The sequence below is a fragment of the Sapajus apella genome, unplaced genomic scaffold, assembly GCF_009761245.1.
Source record: "Sapajus apella isolate SASKATOON/1434 unplaced genomic scaffold, GSC_monkey_1.0 scaffold10, whole genome shotgun sequence".
NCBI lineage: Eukaryota > Metazoa > Chordata > Mammalia > Primates > Cebidae > Sapajus > Sapajus apella.
Genome location: NW_022436950.1, coordinates 5362849 through 5378998, shown reverse-complemented (window position 1 = coordinate 5378998; position 16150 = coordinate 5362849).

Below are 16150 nucleotides of genomic sequence, written 5' to 3'. Positions count from 1 at the left end.
AGCGGGGCAGGCTGAGGAAGGTTTCACGGAGAAAGACGTCTGACTCTGGCTGCCTCAGCAAGGGGAGGACAGTCCAGCCCAGGCAGAGCAGCCCTGGGAGAGAGGCCTGAGGCTCCTCAGGGTTAACATGTGGTCACGGCCTTCTGCGGCAGCTCAAAGGGGCCCATGGTGGGGAAACGCCAGCAGTGAAGGTGGAAAGAAATGGCAGAGCTGAGTCATGAATGTCAGGTGCCTCTTTTCCTACACTTAACAGGGAGCCAGTGAAGGTTATAGAAAGTAGGATGGTAGGGAGACATGAGTAGATGGGTGCTAGAAGGACCTCTCCGGGGGACACCTTGGAGACGTGGGCACCAGAGATAAGCATATGCATCTGGAAGCCAAAGGAGTGGGCCTGGAAGTCCAGGTGAGATGCCCAGCCTGCCACCTGGCAGGGTAGAATCTGCCAGTGCCTTGATCTTCAGACTTCCCAGCTTCCAGAACTGTGAGAAATAAATTTCTATTATTTATAAATTGCCCAGACTAATTGTTGTAACAGTCTGAACTAAGACAACATGTATATTAGCTAGGAACGCATTTAATTTTGAACTAAATATGCATATATTTGTATGCATAATGGCAACCTGAAGAGAGCCAGGAATTGCCCATCCCCTGTCCAGGCCAAGGTCACCCGGACAGGGCTTCACAATGCTTTAACCTGTGAGAGCGTCTTTATGGATGTAGACACACTTGCCTGAAGGCAGCTTCGCTTGCTCAGCCCCGGACATCCAGGCCTGGCCTAGGAGGGGCTGAGGAGCCAGCTGCCCACAAGTTCCATCTGATCAGGAGGTAGTGGCAGGAGAGGCTCTGGCAGGGTGTACAACATTGGCCTTTCTGTTGTCCAACCCCACCAGACCACGAATGGATGGGAGGAGAGTTTCCGATGACACGTGTCTCACCAGGGGAATAAAGAACTTGCTCGTATTTTCTTAGAGCCCAGTAAGAACAACTGCACCTCACCTTCGTGGAGTGCTTCCTGTGTACCAAGCACAGAGGCCCGGTGTATTATCTCACTTCATCCTCACATTAGCCAATATGCGATAGGTTTATGGTCGTTACCTTTGTTTCTGAGGATGAAAAACAGGTTTGGTGCCACAGTGTGACCTGCTAAGGGTCACTCAGCTGGGCAATGGTAATACCAGGCTTTGATCCAGTCCTGTCTATCTCCAGGGTCCGTGACTTTGACTTTCACCCCCAATTGCCTCTTTTCAAGGTGATTTCAACTCATCTTTTACATAGAAACATTTCTCGTTCTTTTATAACTAAAAGCGTTCTTAGGGAAATGCCATATCAATTAACTGTTCTTATGCCAAAGCCTTCAAACCATTTCTTATCCCTGTGACTCCAAAAGACATGGCCAGGGTTGCGAACTTGACTCTTGGGAGAAGCCCCATATGGGTGTTCTTCAGGCATCCACATGGCATGGGCATTTGTAGGCTCTACGGGCAGCCCTGCTGAGGAGATGGAGGAGAAGAGAGAGGACAGGGCCAGAGGTGCTACAGACAAGAGATGACAGCGACTAGACAGTTATTGACTGAGGAAACACTGGAACAAATATAATTGTTTTCTGAATATCTTCTTCCTGCTTCCAGTATGCAATAAGATGTAAATCACCAGGTATCTTTGGGAACCATCTATGAGTTGGAAACGTTTGAGTATTGGAGAAAATTGAATGAATTCACTGGGGGAGAAATTGTCTCACTTGTTTTATATATTTCCCAACCAGGACAAATACACTCAAAATAAACTTTCTTTCAATGGCTGCCACAAAAAAGCTATAAAAATTTTTGGCACCATCATTACAGAAATAAATTTGCTTCTAAGAATAAAAAATATGACTTAGAAGGAAAATCCTGATTGCTTAACAGATATTTTCAACCAAAAATAACAGAGCGTGGCCCTCCAAAGAAATGAGTTTATTCAGGATTAGGCAGAAGGGTTATAATCCAGATGTGCACGCTCTGACTACTCACAGGCATATCCGGGGAAGCTGAGGCAAAGGGAAACCTTTAAAGGCAAAAAGGAGAAGTATGTGCAGGTTTTGAAACAAAGGTTTACTGGTTACAGGGCTTATCACAGGTGGCAAAGTGTACACTGGCCAGTACTAGGAGAGGGTCTTCACTGGAGCGACCCCGGCTGCAAGCTTGAGGTGTTGTAAGGCTACTTGCAAGGCTGCAGTTAGGACTGGCTGTTACTGGAAAGCTGTCATCATAGCAGCAGGCTTCACTGCAGGGTTGTGGTTTAGGAGAGTCTCTTGCAATAGTTCTTTTTTTTTTTTGAGACGGAGTTTCGCTCTTGTTACCCAGGCTGGAGTGCAATGGTGCGATCTCGGCTCACCGCAACCTCCGCCTCCTGGGTTCAGGCAATTCTCCTGCCTCAGCCTCCTGAGTAGCTGGGATTACAGGCACGCGCCACCATGCCCAGCTAATTTTTTGTAGTTTTAGTAGAGACGGGGTTTCACCATGTTGACCAGGATGGTCTTGATCTCTTGACCTCGTGATCCACCTGCCTCGGCCTCCCAAAGTGCTGGGATTACAGGTGTGAGCCACCGCGCCCGGCCAATAGTTCTTCTTATAAGGCAAATATGCATGAGGACTTTTTCTTCAAGACCTCCCAACTTTGTTTTATTAGGATTTGACATAAGTGACTCTATATTGATTCTGATAATTTTCACCAATCTACACCCAGCCCCACCTGACATCCCCTAGGGAGTCTCTGTGGCCTGTTATCCCCGAGGACTTTCCCTGGCCACCCTGTAAAAGTGTGGTCAAGCCCAAGTGTGGCTTCCAGTGGGCAGATGGGCAGGGTGAGAGAAGGATTTGAAGGCAGGTGTAGCCACTCACTCCCCAATTTAAGCCAGGGGTGTGGGAATGGAGGGAGAAGTGCATTCCAGATTCATCCTAAATTATTTCCGGACCTGCCTCTAGTTAGAGCACATAGCTTTCCAAATGGTGTAGGTGACTAAGACATAGGATAGATGCTGTAAATTTGTATAAACACCAGTTCTTTTGCATTTCAAATATTCCAGCAGGACAAAAATGCATACGTTTTCCTCTTTATTCATTCAAATGCATTCTAGTCCTTTTGTCTGATAACTAATTTCTGACTTCGTCTGTGCCGGCTCACTCTGTACCTGGAGTGTCCCCTACTTCTTCTGAAAGGACCCAGTGAGAGCCTGAAATTGGAGACGGTGTGGAGGAGAAGGGACCAGAGAGCTACAAAGGGGTCTAGAAGGGCTACGGATTCACCAGGTCCCATGGCCCAGAAATGTCAGAAACCCATCATTCCTCACCCTGCTCCCACTCTGTCCTCCCTGTCCCTTCTCTCAAAAACATAGCTCCCTCTTACCGCCTTCCCATATCTACATGGACAAGAGTTCCTTCAGTCTCAACTACAAGCCAATGTCTTCTCTGCCAAGTGCCATTGCACCAGCACACGGGGTCTCCAGCCTTCTGCAGGGCCTTTGTAACACGAGGTCCCACCCCCTGTCCTGCACCACACTCATCCTTGAGCCTCGGTCCTTTGGTAGCGCATCTTTAATATTTGAAAGCTTGAGATCCTGAGATGAAGAATAATTAACCAAGACTAAATGTTTGGAGTTTCCCTAGTTGAAGGGTGGAACCTATCAATCACAGTGGTCACAAGGAGAGGGTCCCCCCGCTGTGCAGGGAAGAGCTGTCATTCTTACCAAGAGAGTTCAGAAGTGATCTGGGGTTGCTATAAATTATCTGTGCATTTGATATCTTTTCAGCTGCTCCAGGTAGGAATGACTGATGTTTCCGTGGATGCCCTGAGATGTGTTGGTGAGAAGCCCATTAGAAAGTGATTATTTAATAGACCAGGCACAGTGGTTCATGCCTGTAATCCCAGCACTTTGGGAGGCTGAGGTCACGAGTTTGAGACCAGCCTGGCCAATATGGTGAAACCTCATCTCTGCTAAAAATACAAAAATTAGCTGGGCGTGGTGGTGCACACCTGTAATCCCAGCTACTTGGGAGGCTAAGGCAGAAGAATGGCTTGAACTCAGTAGGTGGAGGTTGCAGTGAGCCAAGATTGCACCATTGCACATCAGCCTGGGTGACAGAGCAAGACTCCATCTCAAAAAAAGTGATTATTTTTAATAAAAAATATTATTAAAATAACATTATAATTATAATATTAATATTTTATAATATTAATTGTCCCCATAGCACAAATGAGGTAAAGAGATGAGAAGGTTTGGGAACTTTCTGGGAAGAAGTCACTTAGGTATGTGACATTGTGATATGCTAAGAAACACATTTTTGGTCTTTGTCCCCAGTTTCTAATATGGAGCTCCTTTTAAATCCCCTGGGAATTTCCTAACTGATGGGGTTTAGAGGAATATCTTTTGTTATCAGAATCAGCCCTTTCGGCTGGGTGCAGTGGCTCATGCCTGTAATCCCAGCACTTTGGGAGGTCAAGGTGGGCAAATCACTTGAGGTCAGGAGTTTGAGACCAGCCTGGCCAACGTGGGGAAACCCCATCTCTACTAAAAATACAAAAATTAGCCGGGTGTGGTGGTGGGCGCTTGTAATGCCAGCTCTACTCAGGAGGCTGAGACAGGAGGATCGCTTGAACCCAGGAGGCAGAGGTTTCAGTGAGCTGAGATCGTGCCATTGCACTCCAGCCTGGGTGATAGAGAGAGACTCCGTCTCAAAAAAAAAAAAAAAAAAAAAAATCAGCCCTTTCAACCTTACCTGGGTTTATTCTAATGAGGTGACACTGTTGCCCCAGAGACAGCTTCAAGACTAAAGGAGCCACCCACACGATTAGAAGGTAGGAACGTGTGCCCACTCCCCACCCTCCAGGGAGGGAAGAGAGGCTGGGGATTGACCTGATCCCCAGTGGGCAATGGTTTAATCACCAATGAGTACATAATGGAACCTCCACAGGATCCCTAAACTCTGGGGCTAGGAGAGCTTCTCCTTGGCGAATTGCTCCAGGCCTGAGAAGGCCACACAGGGCACCTGGAGAGAGAATGGAAGCTCCAGGCCCCTCCCCATCCTCGCCCTGGGCAGCTCTTCCGTTGACTCCTTATGAGCTGTATCCCTTATAATGAACTAGTCATGGTAAGTAAAGCACTTTCCAGAGTTCTATGAGCCGTTCTAGGAAATTATCAAACTAAGGAGGGAGGTTTGGGATTTGTGATATAGAACAAGAGGCTGAGATTTGCGACTGACAGGCATCTGAAGAGAAGAGGATCTGTTAACTTGTGGGTGAGTGTTAGAATTGAAGTGAATTGAAGGGCACCCGGCCGGTGCTGAAGGGGTTGGCGTGGGAAAACTGCCCCCCACATTTGGTGTCAAAAGTGTTGTAAGAAATGGTTCAGAGGCCAGAAGAGCAGCAGCTGGTATGTGGACTCAGCTTCTCCCCACAAGGCATGCAGCCTGCGGAGCCCACCCACCGCCCAGAGGTCAAAGAAAGCTTTTTTCGCAGTGCTTGTCTATTTTCCCTGTGGCGTTTTTTGAGACGCTGAAGTAAAGATCTCAATTCCTTTCACCTTTGAGTTTCCTTGGGAGTGACTCAGGCACTTGAACCCAGTGAGATGCTTTAAAAAAAAAAAAAAATTACTGACTGCAATTTTCTCAGTATTATTGATTAATATAGGTAGCGAGCACCCACCCACCGCCCAGAGGCACCCACTGCCCAGAGGCGCCCACCACTACATCCGGCTAATTTTTGTGTTTTTAGTAGAGATGGGCTTTCCCCATGTTTCCACCCGCACGTTCACTGCCGCACCCATCCCCTGCGCCTGGTGGGTGCTCACTACCTACATTAATCAATAATACTGAGAAAATTGCAGTCAGTATTTTTTTTTTAAAGCATCTCACGGGGTTCAAGTGCCTGAGTCACTCCGGAGGAAACTCAAAGGTGAAAGGAATTCAGATCTTTACTTCAGTGTCTCAAAAAACGCCACAGGGAAAATAGGCAAGCACTGAGAGAAGCAAGCTTTCTTTAATAACCTCTGTCCCCGTCTCTGTCAATCTTAATATCTCTCCAAAACCAGCCACTCCTTCCCACAATGCCATTCTCCTCTCCACATAGGCCCCTTATAAAGAAACCTCATCAGGCCAGGTGTGGCGGCTCAAGCCTGTAATCCCAGCACTTTGGGAGGCTGAGCTGGGCGGATCGCCTGAACTCAGGAGTTCGAGACCAGCCTGGCCAACATGGCGAAACCCTGTCTCAACTAAAAATTCCAAAATTGTCTGGGCATGGTGGAGGGCGCCCGTAGTCCCAGCTACTCAGGAGGCTGAGGCAGGAGCTTCACTTGAATCCAGAGGCAGAGGCTGTAGTGAGCCCAGATGGCACGCACCATCGCACTCCAGCCTAGGCAACAGAGTGAGACTACATCTCAAAAAAAAAAAGAAAGAAAAGAAGAAAGAAAGAAAATTCCCCAGAAAAATTATTGGCCTTCTCTTCTCTTACCTGCAAGTCTAACAGAGCTTGTCAGTCCTCTCCTGCAGAGTCAAGCAGGCATTCTCTTTCAGGGTAAATCTTCACTACTTTGCGTATGTGCCAGTTTGTGAAAACACACGTACGCACCACACACACACACACACACACCATACACACACACACACACTAGCCAAGCTGGAAGGAGAGAACTAACAGAGTTGGCAAGAATTTCCCAGGCAGAATGATGAGGACAGATTGTGGACCGTGTGCCATCATGGACTTGATTATGTTATTTTGTACCTGGCACACAACCTAAAAAGAAACATGGAGAGGGCCCCATGCCTAGCAGGCGATTGATGCTGGACTGCTGGGTGTGTGCCAGTCAGTCCTGAGAAGTCAGCCTCTGACCTGAAGAGGTAGGAAGGAGGAGACCCCAGGTGTCTAGGTTGACTCAGCCCCTCTTGATATTCTGCCCCGAGGATGAACTCCCTGGGGTCTCAGCTCAAAGAAGCTGCCACACCCGCTGTTTTAATCATTTGTTTGTGTTATTCTGGTTATATTTTCCAGAAAGTGTTGGTTCTTGTTATTTTGTTCACATAAAAGGTTTCTGTTTAATATCCTAATTTTTAAGGTTTTATAATTGCCTGTTACGACATAGCGATATTTATAGACTATAGCTCTCAGTGTTTTATTTTAAATTATCTCTTTACTGTCCTGGTTTTGCCTTTCTCTTGTTTATCATTGCTATTGATTGGATTGTGGCCACCCAGCCAAACTCATCTGTTAAAGTCCTTATCCTCAATATCTCGCAATGTGACCCGCTTTGGAAACAGGGTCATTCCCAATACGATTTGTTGAGACAAAGTCCTCCTGGAGTGGGGTGGCCCCTGATCCAATATGACTGATGTCCTTGTAAAAGGGAACATTTTGACACAGAGACACACAGGTAGAATGCCATGTGAACATGAAAGCTGAGGTCGGGGTGATGCTTCAACAACCCGGAGAACCCCGAAGATTGCGGCAAACCACCAGAAGCTGGGAGGGAGCCCTCAGACCCTAGAAAGAAACAAGCCCCCTGACACATTGATCTCGGACTTCCAGCTTCCAGAACTGCGAGAGAGTACATTTCTGTGTTCAAGTCCCCAGCTGGTGGTACTTTATCAAGAGTGTCCTAGAAAACTGACGCAATCATTTAAAAATAATTTACATTGTTCTTTCACTTTTTACTTTCCTCTGCCCCTTACATTATTATTGTTTTGTTTGTTTTATTTTTTCAGAGATGGGGTTTCACCGTGATGGCCAGGCTGGTCTTGAACTCCTGACCTCAGGTGATCCACCCACCTCGGCCTCCCAAAGTTCTAGGATTACAGGCATGAGCCACCACGCCTGGTCCTTCTGCCCCTTATATTTTAGTCTTGCCATTCCTATTTTTTAAAGTCTTCTTTTATCTCTCTGAATATTTGAATCTTTTATTATTTCAAACTTTATTTCTCTTGTTCCCTTGATTTTATTTTATTCTTTGTACCATGTAGCATCTTTTGCCTTTGATCATCTCAATAGTTTACCAGGTTGGCACTACTAATGTGGTCGCCTCTCCTCTTGCTGGGGTTTGGGTGACAGCGCACGAGAAGTGAGGCCCTCGCTGTGTGCACCCCACAAGCACCCAGAGCGGTCGGTCCCTTTTCCTTTCTCTCCACCTCCAATTTACTCCAGTGAACCTCCTCTCTCCCTCAATGCTGCCCTTTAAAAATTCTCAAAGTGTTTAACTTGAGACTCGAAAACCAAACAATTTCTCCCAAGACCATTATGATTCCTCGGGTATAGGTTAAACGTTTGACTATTGGAACGTATTATTTTGTACATAATACACCATCAGGTCACTAAGCCGCTTCATGAGCATGGGCTCAGACAGCCTGGGTCAGGCTGAAGGTTCTGCTCTCACCATCTCAAACTCCTTAACGTCTTCAGCACTAGGCCCTGCAAATTATGTAGCTGGTTCTGTTCAGTATTTTCGAAAAATCCCTCCTCTCATATCTTTAATCACCAGATGCTGAGAAGTCGCACAAACTTTGCGCTGTACCAAGCAGATCCACCAAGAAAGGACCATTGTGCAAGGCTCAGGCAGGATGTCCCTGAACTCCCACCTGGCCTTCATGGACAGAGCCCAGGAGACGCCCTGCGGTCAGGCTCTTGAAAGCCTTTCTAGCCAGCCTACCTCAAAAGTAGTATGCGTCCAGTAGGGTTGGAACACACCAATTTGCAAAAATGTGGTTTCATAATCTCCAATACCTGAAAGAGAGGGTTGAAAAAAGAAAATAATTCTGTGATAGGTTGATGGTTGTTGGATGACATTTCAGCTCTCACTGGAGACTCAGAAAGATCCAATAGGGGCTGGATACAGTGGCTCACACCTGTAATCTTAGCATTTTGGGAATTTGAGGCAGGATGATTGCTTGAGGTCGGAGTTCAAGACCAGCCTGGGCAACATAGTGAGACCCCATCTCTACAAAAAATAAAAAATTAGCCAGGTACAGCAGAGCATGCCTGTTGTACTAGCTAGCAGGGAGGCTGAGGTGGAAGGATCACTTGACACCAGGAGGTTGAGGCGACAGTGAGCTGATTACACCATTGCACTCTGGTGACAGAGTGAGAACCTGTCAAAAGAAAGAAAGAAAAAAGGAAGGAAGCAGGAAGAGAGAGACAGAGAGAGGAAGGAAGGAAAGAAAGAACAGAGGGAAGAAGGGAAAGAGGGAGGGAGGAAGGGAGGGAAACAAAGGAAGGGAAAAAAGAAGAAAGAAAGGTCCACTGTCCTTGGTAAGCCTTGGACTTGAGATCCCAGCACCTGCAGCAGCTCCAAGTTCCCTGTGCGCCCCAATTCTGCGGTGTTTCTCCCCCAGCTCCACCCAGACCACATCGTAGCCTCAATCACCAGTCTGCAGTTCACTCTGGCTTTCTTCCAGCTCGATCTCCCTCCCAGGACCAAGGCCCACCTTGACCCTCAAGGTACAAGCCTGCTTCCCTCCCTAGCAGCAGCCGTCCTCGGAAACAGCATCATCTGCATCCCCATTAGTGGTTTCTTCAAAGAATCTCTCCTTGCTCAGCTGGGCCTGGCACGCTCCCCAGTACCCTTCTTGCCTGGATTTCTCCCCACTGAACCCCGGGCCTTCCAAGCCCAGCCGCATTACTAGGGCCAGCCTCACTGCCTGACTAGAGTCCCTCAGTGCCGTGGGCAGGGCCAGAGCCTGGACCAGATTCCAGCATGCCTGAGCAGGTTCTCTTTAGAAAGCCAAGCCAGATCGAGCTCATGAATATGCAAAAAAAAATGTATTTTCATAATCTCCAAAGCCTAAAAGAAAACATGTTTGAAAGATAGTGCTATACTAGGCAGGTGAGCTGTTGCATGACATTCTCTCTTTTCTCCAAAGTTTCATAAATATTTTGGGCTTGTTTAACAAAGAAGAAAATGTTATTTACCTTGCCAAACATTCTGAAGTATATCTGGGAAGTATATTCTTTTTGTTTTAATACTCAAGTTCTGGGATACATGTGCAGAATGTGCAGGTTTGTTACACGGGTATATGTGCGCCATGGTGGTACTTCTTCTGATACTATCCCTCCCCCTGCCCCCCACCTCTTGACAGGCCCTGGTGATGTTCCCCTTGGGAAGTATATTCTTAAGAACATCTAATAAATGTTTTAAAACTAAAGATAATGAGGTGAGACATACCCTAAGTGTTATCAGAAAGCAAAACAAAACAACAATAACTTAAAAAAAACAGCAACAAAAACAGTGCAACCATGGCCCTGAAACAAACAAAATTAAAACTACACAAACGCACGCGACGTGATAAATAAATGTAACATGTTATGAAGGCAGAATTACAAACTAGTGAGAAAATGAGAGCTCTTCCAGCAAACCATGTCTGCCTAATTGGCTGAGTTTCAGACACAGAATGAGGTCTTTATTTTTTTATCTTGAATTGAAAATACGTTCCAGATGGATTAATGATTTTAATACATAAAACAAAGTCATAAAAATAATAGAAAAAAAAAAAAAACAACGAAAAGATTTATACTAAATCAAAGCCAAATAGGGACTTCTAAGTACAACACAAAAGACAGGCATGGCAACAGGATGGTTTTGACCAGGGCGACTAGCCATGGACGAGGCCAGGAAAGCAGAGCACAATAGTAGCCCATATATCACGTGTGTAAATATCTGAGATTATAAGTCAAGCTAACAGTTTGTTAAATTCAAGATGTTTTATCCTTCTCTATTCTTTCATAAAACAAAAAACATGAAATTCATAGAAAGCTGTGGTTTTTAAGATTGGAAGTTAGCAAAATATCAAAGGCTGCTTATCATAATGACTGTGTTGTGTTTGGGTATTCTGTTGGTGAGCCATCAATATGTGGGCAAGGCATAAAACAAATACGAATAACAAATAAAATGTTATATTTCTTTCATTAAAATTATTTTCTTGCCTTCACTTCGGTAAAAATCACTGCATTATTTTAAAATTTTTTACGTAATTTGTGTTCCATTGACTCTAATGATTCGAAGGATTACAAAGCAAAACAATTATATTTTACGTGTACAAAATTTGAATTATTTTCTTCAAAAATATGCATTGAATGAAGATTAAAATCTAAACTTATTTCAATTGGATTTTGAAAAACATTTTTCTTCTAAAATATCCATGATAATTTATTACAATTGAAAGGCAACGCTTCAGTTAGTGGCTATCAGAATTTTCAATCAAAATCATTTATGCAAAGATAAAATTTTAAATTTATTTATTTTTATTAGGTAAATCTTACTAAATAATAAAAATGACACTATTTATAAACCTAGCATTCACAGTTCTTGTTGCCAATATGAAGAAAGGCAATCATGCTTCACACCTACTGTGTTTAGATACATGTGTATACAAAATACTATCTGTATTGAAATGGTATTAATCTTTTTTTTTTTTTTTTGAGCTGGAGTTGCACTCTTGTCACCCAGGCTGGAGTGCAGTGGCATGATCTCGGCTCACTGCAACCTCCACCTCCCGGATTCAAACTATTCTCCTGCCTCAGCCTCCCCAGTGGCTGGGATTACAGGTGCCCGCCACCACACCTGGCTAATATTTGTATTTTTTAATAGAGGTGGGATTTTGCCATGTTAGCCAGGCTGGTCTCGAACTCCTGACCTCAGGTGATCCACCTGCTTCGACCTTCCAAAGTGCTGGGATTACAGGCTTGCACCACTGCACCTGGTCATGGTATTAATCTTACAGAGAGAATAACGTATGTGTGTATATACAAAATATTGTATGTACAGAAATTATTTTAAACCTTGTGAATATTTCTATCTAGTAAGTTCTCTGGATTCAAGAATTTAAACAGGCAAAGAAGCAAGAAAATGGACATGCAACCCAACAAAGAGATTGTGCTTGAGTATGCAAGAATAGATTGAATGCACGCTCTCCATGAGACAGGTTTTGGCCAGGTAATCAATGTCTTTTTTCTCACCAAAGCACTTCTGTGTCCCAGTTCTCCATCCCAGAGCCATGTACCTCCTGAGCCTCAGCCACAATACAACATGCTCACCGCCCTAGTATTGGGACATGATCACCTTTTGTTTTGAGAACGTCTGGCAAGAGGTGAGACATTTTTTCCAGGAAGCCAAATGAAACAGTCAAAACCGCTGTTGTTTAGGATACAGACCCCGCCATACCAGGGCCAGGCAAAGCCAATCCCCAAGCAAACATCGGCTTTGACAACATTCAAAAATCACTTGTGCATAAAGCAAACAAAAGAAAACAAAAACTCCACGAATAAAATTTAAAAGCAAAAATACATCTGCAACAGACACGACAAACCAAAGATTCAAATCATAGTGTCATTATTATGTAAAAAAAAAAAAAAAAAAGCTTTTAGAATTGTCCCTAAAGGGAAATGCAAAGATAATGACACCAAGAAACTGACAAAAGAAAACTTTAGATGGCCCCAAAAAAAGTCGTCCAAACTTAATAGTAGCACTTCCTTCCAGGGCAAGGGCCTGGATGGATTTCCTGGCAGGCTGCAGGCCCAGTGATTTTGAGTTTCGAAATGCTGGAGTGGGACCCCATGAGGGAAGGGGGATTGGGAGGAGAGCCAAGGCCCCAAAGATCCACTTTCAGGAAGCCATGTGGAGTCATCACTGTTGCTGTCACAGAGAGATCCAGGAGATTCACCTTGGGAGTCAGGAGATGCAGGAAAAAAGAGGCTGCGTTTTGCTTTGAACAAGGGCGTTTTGTTACATGGGAGGAGGACAGAGGATAACTATCACCCCTCTTGCTCTGCGGGTCTATTTTGTACCAACCTCTGCATAGAGCACCTTCAGGGGCACCTGTCTGAAACCCAACAGCCTTTTTCCTCATTTGCCAGTGACCTCTGACAGAGCTGACTCTGTAAAATGATGGCTTTGCCAAACGCAGATTCCATGATCATTCAATAATCAGGGACTTGAAGCTGTTTGAAGTAACCGTTTCTTCTTCTAGCCCAGAAATTAAAATCACCAGGTTTTACTTAGACTTATTAAACTGGATGTCTAAAACATCATTTCTTCTTTGACATAGTACATGGCTAAAAATTTCCTGTGACCATGATTAACAAACCGGCAATAAGCATTTAACTAGAAGTTCAGGACCCATGGCCAGTGAGGCTAAAATTCGCTTGTTTTTATTTGCCGTTAACTGTGCTCCACATCTTTCTATTTAACAATAGACTTCATAAGTCATTATTGGGAGTAAATATTGTGAAAGCCAAGACTTGAAAGCCACCCCAGGCTTCCATAGGCTTGCCGCCATATTGTAGGCTTTTATATTAAATAACAGGAACCCAGATATAATCCATCCTTTCCATAGCCACAGTCCCACTGGAATACTATGCTAAAGTGGCACGAATTTTATCTCAGATTTAACTAAACTGAAATAATTACAATGCTCCATTTTTTTTTTTAATAAAGAGACTATTCTCCATCAATCCAGTGGATTCTTGCACGCTGCTAACTCTCCGGGGCCTCCCACTCATGAATAACCATCTACCTCTTAGACAAGCTCTCCCAAGGTGTTCAGCACCTGCCGCCTTGGAGGGTGGTCTCCAAAGCAGAATTTTTGCATCTAAAAATGTGTCTGATTTTGCTAAATAAGCACTATCTGAAAGCACCAGGAAGATTGCAGATTTGCACCCTTCTTGAGTCTGGTATAGCAGCCCCCCGAGGGACTTGACTCTAATATCTTTCAGCAGACAACTTACACCTGCCAAGGTCATGTTCCTCTGCCTCCTGGTAACCTTCACAGATAGAATGTCAGGGTCCTTTGGCCATTCTTAGTCATGCAGACTCCAAGGCCTTAGGAAAACCAACTTTCATCTCTTTATTGCTCTTCTCTAATGACCCATCCCAAGGCTTTATTACTAATATTGTTGCTGTTATTTTGCCACTGAACTAGAATGATCAAAGAATTTTCATCAAAAGAGTTAATACAGTATACATAGCCAGACCAGACCACTAATACACCTGGATAAATCAATCATTTTAATTTTATGAATTTTACTAGAATTTTATTTGAAAACAACCGTGAGATGCTGCTTCACCTTGGGTCACCCGGCTGGTGCTCATGTGTGTCTATACTCAAACAACTGGTGTAAATTCACACCAGACCCAACGCTTCTATGGTCTAAGCGTTAAAGATAATAAGCCTAAATGTGCTGACACATAGTCAGTGCTAGCCAAGTGTCTGTTTAGTGTTAATAATTGTGTTCACCTAGACCACTTGGGTTGTTTGTTTGAGACAGAGTCTCACTCTGTTGCCCAGGCTGGAGTGTAGTGTCAAAATCTTGGCTCACTGCAACCTCCGCCTCCTGGGTTCAAGTGATTCTCTTGCCTCAGCCTCCCTAGCAGCTGGGATTACAGGCACGTGCCACCACACCCAGCTAATTTTTGTATTTTTAGTAGAGATGGAGTTTCACCATATTGGCCAGACTGGTCTTGAACTCCTGATCTCAAGTGATCCACCAGCCTCAGCCTCCCAAAGTGCTGGGATTACAGGCATGAGCCACCGTGCCTGGCCAACCACTTGTTTGTTTGTTGGTTCTTTTGTTTTTTGAGATGGAGTCTCACTCTGTCACCAAGCTAGAGAGCAGTGGCACGATCTTGGCTCACTGCAGCCTCCACCTCCGAGGTTCAAGCAATTCTCCTGCTTCAGCCTCCCTAGTAGCTGGAACTACAGACGCATGCCACCACACCCAGCTAATTTTTGTATTTTTAGTAGAGACGGGGTTTCACCATGTCTCTACTAAAAATACAAAAATTAGCTGGGCGTGGTGGTCTAGATCTCTTGACCTCATGATCTGCCCGCCTTGGCCTCCCAAAGTGCTGGGACTACAGGCGTGAGCCACCACGTCTGGCCACTTGGTTTTTCTGATATTGTCTGAAGCACAGTACATTTGTGAGATCTTGAATTGCTAACTGGTCTTCCACATGAGTCACTGCCAGCCTCAGGCTTCTGATAGGAAGGGCTGGTTGTGCCAGAGAAACACTTGGCTTTGGCACTAGACTCTGCAATGGGGCAAGGCAGATACTGGGGAAATTTACAGACATGCTGAGCCCAGAGAGAGCCATCATGTTCAAGGGATGCACAAAAACTTCCAGACATGGCTCAGGAATTCTAAGGCCAGAGGGTGCAGGGGGCGTTGATGTGGAATGGAAATGGTCAGACATCAGGCAGGAAGTTAACACTGGTCTGGATGGAGGGAGGACTGCACAGAGATTTGTTAGATTCGGGTCCCTGGGATGGAGACACGAAGCCCCGGAGAGACAGGGCCACTGGACCCATTGAATGAAAACAAGGACCAAGGCCAAGGTCTAGGCAGAATTACTTGTACCTGCTCAAAGACTCAGAAACAAGAGATTTATTTCTAATGAACCACCTAGTCAGAGTTGGGCTAGTTGCAAAGGGGAATCTTGCCAAGCCTCTTGGTGTTGGCCTGGTTTAAGCATTTGTCTGAGAAGGAAAAGGGAGAAAGAAATGTGCTCGTGACCCCAACTAAAGGAAGAAGAGGGCCTCTATGGCTGGGCTCCATTTGAGGTGAGAACTGATGTAGCAAATTATGATTAGGGAGGGTGCGGTGGCTCACGCCTGTAATCCCAGCACTTTGGGAGGCTGAGATGGGGGATCACGAGATCAGGAGTTCGAGACCAGCCTGGCCAATGTGGTGAAACCCCATCTCTACTAAAAATACAAAAATTAGCTGGACATGGTGGTACACGCCTGTAGTCTCAGCTACTTGGGAGTCTGAGGCAGGAGGATCGCTTGAACCCAGGAGGCAGAGGTTGTAGTGAGTCAAGATCATGCCACTGTATTCCAGCCTTGGTGACAGAGGGAGACTCCATATCGAAAAAAAAAAAAAATTACAATTAGTATAAAGTCATTCCACCCAGGCTATAAAATAATCTAATTCGACCCAACGTGATTGTAAAAACCACTATTATAAAAACTGAGGTAAAGATGTGACATTAAATATTGGATTTCTCTCCAAACTGGATGGCTTTTGAAATCAGATTTCTAGTTGACGTGAATAAGTGCATATAGCAAGAGAATATAACCACAAGGAAACTTTTGTTTAAAAAAACTCTTACTTCAGACTCTCACTTCTTCTTCTTCTTCTT